The following is a 9,709-nucleotide window of genomic DNA, read 5'->3' on the forward strand; positions in this document are numbered from 1 at the left end:
AGACTCCTACCGTACTTCAGGTTTTCAGTCTAAATTTATACATTAATTATGATAATAAAAATAAATAGCATATACAACATACAACTTAACTTGTCAAAAATACAGCATGCATTTTGCGGAGGATGTAAAAATCGAAGACTAACCGAAACTGCTTGTAGCAAAATATGACTCACTCATTCAAAAACACTCTTATTCTTCGGTGTCGGGTTTTCAGTCCATTTAGATACTCATATGAAACAATTATATTCATAAAATACGTATGTGCATAACAAACTAATTTTGAAAAACATAGTAAAAACTGCTTTGCGATAAAAACAATTGAAGTTGTTGATATATTATGATTACAGTATATATTTTTTATGCTTAATAAACTCAATACCGTCGGTTATTTTCACTGTAGATATAAATACAGATTTATAAAGTATTTTACTATATTATTAAACAAATTTACTTAAGCATCATCAATGAAGTACAGAGGGCGAGCAAATAACCATTTACTGGTACTGAATCTTCAAGTAGCGTAAGAATCGCAATATTTGTGTAATAACGTTCGACACGGCAAATAACTGTTATGGTCATACATTTGTAACAATCCGCTCGTCTTTGTAATATTATCTAACAAAGGCACCCAATGACAGGACATTTCTAGTATTAAAACAATTTGTTCCGTTTACTGGTGTGTAGTAATAAAATGTGTCTTACGAAGTGACATAATATTGTATGTTTTCAAAAAATACCTGTAATGATAATTATTAATACACAAAACTTAAGAATATAAGCCGTGGAAGAAATTTAAAGGTACTTCTGCTGGGGGTACTTAATGTCGAATTTGTGGCATCGCCCGTATGAAGTATCTCCAGCTTTGATATGCTGTCAGAGTTAGGGAACTTAGCCATTTAGAATTTATGTATGGCTAGTGACCCCTATCACTCTCAATCCTAAAGGGGAAGCAGTTCCTAAAATATTTAAAATGCGTACAAAATAATCTATCGATTATGACAAAAATCTCGTGATGCATTTTGTGAAAGAATTAGTGTATTGAATAAAGTGTCACAGTTTCAACAACACTAGACAACAACAAAATTTCTTTGCTACTAGCAAATAATGCAACTATTTCTGAGCAACTTGACGACACTGATTCTAAAATCCTTGTTGAAAATTACTGAAAATCTCTAGTAGTTTTCGAGTTATGATAAATTTATCCAAAATATTTTTATATATCGCAAAAATAACTTTATTTATTAATTTAAGCCTGTGTTTAAGAATGTTCGAAAACAATACACAATAGCAATAAAAGTTTTAAAAACGCAAAGGGTATAGTAAGAATGTATATTGAAATTCCCTTCAGGTTATGTTCAAAACTTTTATCGCAGTATTGTTATTATTTATTTATTTTTACAAAATGACTGCTTGACTTATTACAATTGATATAGCTATTCCATAGTAGAAATATCTTGGTGGGAGTACTCACCATGCTCATTGCTCGCTGCATCTTTATCGCTTGGAAATAAGTCTAAACGGGAGTGTAAGAAGTACATTTTTAGTGTCATTTTAGACCCCATTTTTTCTAGTTCTAGAACATATTGTTAATCATCAGAATATATTTTTGATCTCTTTGATTTTCTAAGAAAATTTCGTCAATCATTTTGAATCATTCTTAGACAACAAGTTATTTCTGATTGAGCACTGTTTTAACATCATCATCCATCAACACTTCTAGAATCTGCGGCCCAACTGTGTCCTTTTATTTTTGGAAACTTGTTAGAAAGATATCTGAAACCATTACTATTTTTGTTATTCCTTTTACAAATTTCGTCACGAGTCCCGTGGTAACAGAAACATATGTTGAATATTCACCAGAGACTGGTACTCAATATTATGTTTTCCTGGCATGTAATTCTCTCTTTTAGTGGCCATTCCTTTTTTTTTTTAATGATATTTTATCATCTTGGCTGTTTTACAGACACGAAAAGCAACAATATTTGGTATACCCACTCTTAAGGCCTAGCAGACGTGCAGTAATGTTTACATCATCACATATCTTCTCACGTATAATGATCATATTTGATGGCTTCAAGTATAATCTGAATGCTTTGATAATTATATTTCATGCTAACAGCATGAACAACAGGTATCGATGACTTAGTGTTCCTATCGTACAAAAACTACAGCTTTTAGTTTAACTTTAGATGTTTTGATAAAAAAATGTCCATTCTCGAGGATGAGGTTCAGTACCTAATTTTTCCATTAGTTCATCAGCATTTGTTCAGAAACATAAAGGATCTTTCACGCTGTAGTAGAAACAAGACCTTGATGGTGACTTCAGTAAACTGAAACTATTGTTTTTTGAGCTAATAAATTATGTTACTGTAAACAATATCCAAGAAGTTCCTTATTCTGCTTTGATATAAACAAGTCATATATCAGTTAATTTAGCTCTTTTTGGTGTACGTGGCACTGGAAGACTATTCCCACGAGATACTGGTTTTATTGCAAATGTAATGTCTGGATATTTTATGTATTGTTTAGTTTGGGTTGAATATCCAGAAACATTACTCACACACAAAAAAAAACAACAACAGACAGTTAGATAATCTTTGAGCTTAGTACAAATCATGGAAATTGTAAATGGTATACTTGCTCTCTCTTCTTATTCAGTTATTGTATCAAGCCAAAAAGAAAAACAAACACATAAAGCTTCTGCACAAAAGCAAATAATAAACAAACTTCAGTACAGCAGTCCACAGTGCATTGTCCAATTAAGTTGAGCAAAGCAGAGAACATAGTCTTCTAATGATTTCTTCTCTTTAATTGAGGCCAACATATTTAGTGCTTATCGTTGGTGCACCGTCGTAAGACTGCCCACGGAAATCTTGAATCCGTATATCACTCTTTACAAGAATATCATTTGGAATTATAACACATTTTGCTTTTGTGTAACTGCTTATCGATAAGAATGTGGCAAATCTCTATGCATAGCCACCATTTAGAACATATGTAAAGATTTGTATTCTCAAGACGGCTGGTATGGGTATTAGCACTTTAATTAAAATAAAGTACAAGACAACGTTTCGACCTTCTTAGGTCATCTTCAGGTTAACAAAGAGAGTAATAATCTAAAGACTGTTTTTATTTGATCCGTGTGGGATATGTCTGGAACCGAATCTATAGACACTGAGTAGTACTTGAACATTTTGAATTTCTGGATAACGGCGGTCACAACACGTTACACACAATAGGCATACAGTGACATTTTTTAATACACTAATTTTCTTACATAATGCGGCATTAGTACAATACTATACACATACCAGAAGACTTTGACACTATTTAATATTCTAATTATGTTACTGAACAAGGCACCAACACAATATATTCGCCCCAAAGAAGACACCAATACTTTATTTAATGTACTAATTCTCTCATAAAAAGGGACACTGATAAGCTATGTTGCAGACAATATGACGGCTATGACACATTATTTGATATACTAATTCGATTAAGTTGATGCCCAATTCTGTGAGAAAATTGATGTATTAAAAATATCCAAGCCTTCTTATTATGTGTAAAATATTGTGTTAGTGCCCCGTTCCGTAAGATAATTATTCTATTTAAAAAAGCGTAACGAGACAATTATTTGCACAGCAGAAGCAAGTTACACTTTTTTAAAATCTGCGCCTTCTTATCAGGTGTAACGTTTTATGTTGATGCTTATTTCCGTCAAAGAATTAGTGTATTGAATAAAGTATCACTTCCTCCTATTGTTTTTAATGTAATGTGTTAATGCCGTATTGTGTGAGAGAATTATCGTATTAGATAAAGTGTCAATGTCTTCCCTTGTCTGTAATGTCTTGTTATAGTGACTCGTTCCTTGAGAGAATTACTAAAGTTGTCACAGTAGTCCCTATGTGTGCGTGACATACTTATGTTGGAGCCCTGTACCGTGAGTGATTTAGTATATTAAATAATGTGTCACTCTTTTCTAATGTGTGTATAGTATTCTGTTAGTGTCTCCTTGTGTGAAAGGATTAATGTATTAAATAAATGCCACTGACTTCTTATTGTGTGTAACGTTCTGTGTTAGCACAGAGATCCGTGAAAATAATTAGTGTTTCATATAAAATGTCACTTTGTCACCAACCAGCTGAAAGCGTGTTCAATAGTATAACATATTTAACTTTTACCTTCAACTTAACACATTAGTAAAAAGATCATGCCCATTTCAAAAGAGTCAGAAGAGAAAGTTTGTTTGGTTCAAGATTATTCGGTAATTGAATAAAACTTACTCATATACAGGCGTACACTGTACTACAGAATAAAGTGTCTTTAGATTTTCAATATTGTCAACAGGGAAGAGAACTTTGATATTCATTTTAATACTATAGATGGCAATTTTTCCGTAAGAAACGAGTTGGTATTACAACAACAGGGATTCTTCTAATTGTATGTTATCGTAGAAAAAGATTATCCCTCGGTGTGGATTCCTGTACGTGGTGAGAAGACCTCCCAGGGAAGGTTCTGTTCTGTCTGGTTACCTTCTCTGGCATCTAAACATCCACCCACGTGTTTGCCGTTCGTGGCGACTCGTGAAGGGGAGGAGAGGATCCTGGTGGTTGAGGGGTCAAACCCCAACACACCACTTTGGCTTTGAATTCTTGTAGACGGCCTTTGGTGACCTCCTTGGGTCAATCGGCTGGCCCACTTGGGCTAGAGTCAACCAAGTACCAGTGTTGGAGGTTCTCAACGGGTGTTGTGGACATTGTGCCTGATGCTGGTGTTTGGGTACAGTGCTTACGAAACCCTGGCGTTGCTGCATTGTCCTTGCATGACATTGTAGTGCATCCCCTCGTAGGGCTCCATGGTGGGTGGGATCAGTGGGTACCGAAGTTTTTCTTTTTTCCTATGGATCCTCCTTCAAAAAATTTAAATAAAATAGTGAAAAAACAGTCAATAGGTAAACGACCACGTCTTGAAGACTCTGAGCAGCAATCTTCAACATCTGTAACACACGTACCTCATTTTCTTATATTGCACTCTCTTTCAGCAAAACCTTTAGGGCAAATGCCCCCTTTTTTATTCAGAAGGGACTAGAGGGTCTTGCTGGCTCTCCAAAGTCAGTAAAGAAGCTTCGATCTGGAGACATATTAGTTGAAACATCCAAAACACAGTGAACTCCTCTTGAATTCAACGGCAATTGGGGATGTACCTATTGAGGTTACCCCTCATGCTACCTTGAATTCTTCACGAGGAGTTATTGTTGAGAGGGATTTGAAGAACGTCCGCGAGTCAGAGATCCTCGCTGGTCTCTCCACTCAAGGAGTTTCTGCAGTGAGGCGCATCTCCACTCGCAAAGATGGAGTTACACTGCCAACAAATACCCTCGTTTTAACATTTACTTCACCACGTGCACCTGCCACCATCAAGGCAGGTTATCTCATTTGCAGGGTTCGGCCATACATTCCAAACCCTCTTCGATGTTTCCAATGTCAGAGATTCGGCCACTCAAAGACATCTTGTCGTGGTTCCCTGACATGTGCTCATTGTGGAGGCAAGGACCACGATGCCTATGACTGTGACATGGATTCACATTGTGTCAACTGCAATGGTTCTCACCCTTCCTACTTTCGTTCTTGCCCAAAATGGTTGGAGGAAAAAGAGGTGCAGCGTTTGAAAACGACTCATAACATTAGTTATCCCGAGGCTCGAAATTGCTGCCCGCCATTCCATCTCGGACATATGCTGCTGCACTTCATTCCACAACTACAGTGGGAGTGCAGACAGATTTCTCTGTAACTCCAAGAGAATCGTTTTCCAAACAAATGAAAAGCCTTTTGACCTCCATGGTTAAAAAGGTTGATGAATCGATTTCCTCACCCATCTCTGTTCGTCCCATACATTTTAACAAACCTCAAGTTCCACATCCTTCAGTTTCAAATACAGGCATTTCTTCTGATACATCTTTTTCTCCCACCCTAAGAGGCAAAACAATCATTCGTTCACGTCCTCAGTCACTGGAATCCCCTTCCAATAACAAAGACCTGCCCAATCGACCCAGGGCAGGATCTATGGAGGTTGATAGACCTCCTCCGACTAAGAACAGTAAGGAAAAAAGACGTGGTCGTAAACAGAAGGGTTCTTCAGCCATTTCGCCTACCTGTCATTAAAAATGACAGCGGTTTACGTTCTAATCTGGATGATATCAAAACACTGATTGCTTCCTACCATCCTGCATGTCTTTCCTTACAAGAAACATTTCTAAAACGTGCTGATACAGTCACCATTCGGCAGTTTTCTCTGTACAGAAATGACAGGCTGCGTGATGGACGAGTACATGGAGGGGTGGCACTATTGGTTGATTAGCATGTGCCCACCCTGTCTTTGTCATTCAACACATCCTTGGAGGCTGTAGCCATCCGTGTTTCCTTGGGTCATACCATCACTGTTTGTTTTCTCTACCTGTCCCCTTGAGAGAGACATGATCAATCAGACCTTGATGCTCTCGTTGAACATTTGTCGTCTCCATTTCTAATTCTAGGAGAGTTTAATGGACATCATCCCCTCTGGGAAAGTACTGTTATTGATAGGAGGGGTCGCTCTGTAGAGCGTATGTTCTCTGACCACAATCTTTCTCTTTTCAATACTGGTTCTTCCACTTATTTTCATGCACCTGGTCAGTCCTTTACCGCTATTGATCTCTCGGTTTGCTCCCCTTCATTATTCTCCCATTTTTCATGGAGGGTTGACAATAATATACTAGGCAGTGATCATTTTCCTATACTTTTGAGAGAGACTGGCCGTAATCGATGCCACCCTACCCGCGTGCCCCGATAGAAGCTGGATCAGGCAGACAGGTCCACTTTTACTGCTCTCGCAGAACTTGATCCTGCCATCGTAAATCAGCCATCAATAGACAACTGTGTGGCAGCTGTAACTGGCTGTATTATACAAGCCGCTCCTCAGTGTATTCCTAAAACCTCGACACTTTTTCCACGAAATCCTCGTCCGTAGTGGAATCCTGCTTGCCACTTGGCACGGAAGGCTTATAAACGGGCCTGGGATACTTTTCATAGAAATCCCACACTTTTGAACCGCATTGCTTTCCAACGGGCCCATGCACATGCTAGTTGGGTAAGACGTCAAAGCCAGAAGGAATCTTGGATTCAGTTCACAACTAGCATATCTTCTACCACCATTTCCAAGGTCATATGGGACAGGATTCGAAAGGTCAGTGGGCACTACAATTCTGTCCCCCTCTCGATCTTACTCTCTGATGGTCAGGAGGTGGTTGATGACCGGACTTTCACGTCTCGTGTCAGTCATCGAACATGAGATTTATTGAGCGGTTCAAAGCTTATACGTTGAATCTCATGAACCTTCTCTGCACTTTCGCCGTTTGCAACTATCTTTACTGTATTCTTCGAAACTTCGTTCAGCCTTACCAAAGCATCCCACCTGGGGATGCGTTTACCTTTCTCAGTGGGCAGTACGTTTTCAGAACAGATGATCTGCCATTGCTCCTTTTGGCCTTCGCATCCAGGCGCAATTGAATGAATTGGGTCTGTCCTTGGATAACATTGCAGAATCCACAGGTCAGCTGATCCCACCATGGCTTATTACAGCCCCCAAATGTGACCTTTCTTTCAGGTCATCTGAAAAAGGCAGATACTCCAGACTGGAAGTACCGTCTTTTACTTAATGAACATCTTTCAAACAATCATTCCGTTCCCATTTATACAGATGGTTCCAACTCAGGTAATTCAACGGGCTCTGCCATGGTTTGCTGTGGTTCGGTGGTTGCGCGCAGAATCCTCCATACAGCTTCTGTGTTCACTGCTTAACTGTACGCCATATCTCTTGCCCTGGATCATGTTGCAGCTGAGCAGTACTCCAACTGCACTATTTATACTGACTCGCTTAGTTCTCTACTGGCCCTGGAATCACTTCACCTTGTCTCACACCCTGTTCTTGCTGATATTCAAAACCGACTGGCCCATTTCTCATTAACATCTACTTCTATCCAGTTTTTTTGGATACCAGGCCATGTTGGTATTCGCGGGAACGAGCTTGCAGACACGGCAGCTAAATCTATCTGCTCTGGCACTATCACCACTGTGCCTTTTCTGTACATGGACTATGGACCTGTATTCAAGGCTCGGCTCCGTGCCAGTTGACAGTCCACTTGGAGTGAGCAACGCGACAACAAGCTCTTTCAAATAAAACCCTATATTGGGCTTTGGCCATCTAGCTTCCGTAAGGTTCGGAAGGAGGAAGTTGTTCTAACTAGACTACGCATTGGTCACAGTTTTTTGACTCATCGTTTTCTTTTATCTGCAATTGATGCACAAGTGTGTAGTTTGTGTAACACTCAAATCACTGTAAGACACATTTTACTTTATTGTCATCGTTACGACTCTCAACGACGGCACTATTTTAAACATGTTTTTTCCCAGGGTTTATCTTTAACATTGGACAGTGTTATTGGTAATGGTGACACTGTCCACCTTGATAAAGTTTTTAGTTTTTTAATGGCCATTAATCTTTTTAATCTCATTTAAGTGTTAGATATTTATTCATTACACCTTTTTAATTGTGGTTCTCTTTTCAAAGTTTCAATCTCTCTTGTTCAATTTGAACTTGGAAAATGGCCAGAACATTACACAACTCGACACTAGGACTGGAAAGGCCAACTTCAGGTGACTAACGCTGCTGTTTGAACTATCCGTTTGAACTACCCGTTAGTCGTCCTGGCGAGTTGTTATTCCAATTTTAAACTTTTATTACTTTACCCTTTGGTACTGGCCATAATGACACATAACCCGGAACCAGGACTGGAAAGACCAACTTCAGGTGACTGACGGTGGTTCTGGTACTTGCCTGTTAGTCTTCCTGGCGGGTTATGATCATTACCATTCTGCTAGAGAAGTCCTTTACAACTTTATAGACTGGATGTCAACATCGGTTTTATGCAATTTTCTGTTTTTAATTGCTGTTTTGTTTTTACCTTCGTTTACTTTTACAAATTTTACTACACTTACTTTACTTTTACCTTTTTACTGGATATTTGGCTACTCATTATTACGATTTTGCTCTATGTCTTTTAAAACTTCTATTATTTTACATTTTGATAATGGCTGCTTTGACACATAACCCGTAACCAGGACTGGAAAGGCCAACTTCAGGTGACTGACGGTGGTTCTTGAACTTACCTGTTAGTCTTCCTGGTGGGTTATGATCATTACCATTTTGCTATTGAAAGTACTTTTCAACTTCTTTTCCTCTGCTTTCTCTCTTAACATTGCAAACTAGGTGTCAACATTGGTTTTATGCTTTTTCTGTTTTTCAATGATGTTTTGTTTTACCTTCATTTCCATTTCTGTATTTTAATACATTTAATTTGTTTTTACCTTTTTACCGGACGTTTGGCGCAGATAGCCTAGCTGCTTTGTGCCATAAAACACTAAATCAATCAATCAAGAAAAACATAATCCCATTTAAAGCGTACACACACATACACACCCTTAAATCTTAACATGAACTCCTTTGAAGGTGGATTACGCACAGGTTGTCCAGCATCAATAGCAATAATCTAATACATTTAAATACTATCAAGGCTATAAATGAAAGTGAACCTTTTAAAATTTTATAAATCCACCTATATTATTTTAAATTAAATATCATAGCATTGTACTTAAAATACCCACCCATAAAG

Source organism: Tachypleus tridentatus, chromosome 12 (assembly GCF_004210375.1).
Source record: "Tachypleus tridentatus isolate NWPU-2018 chromosome 12, ASM421037v1, whole genome shotgun sequence".
Taxonomy (NCBI): Eukaryota; Metazoa; Arthropoda; class Merostomata; order Xiphosura; family Limulidae; genus Tachypleus; species Tachypleus tridentatus.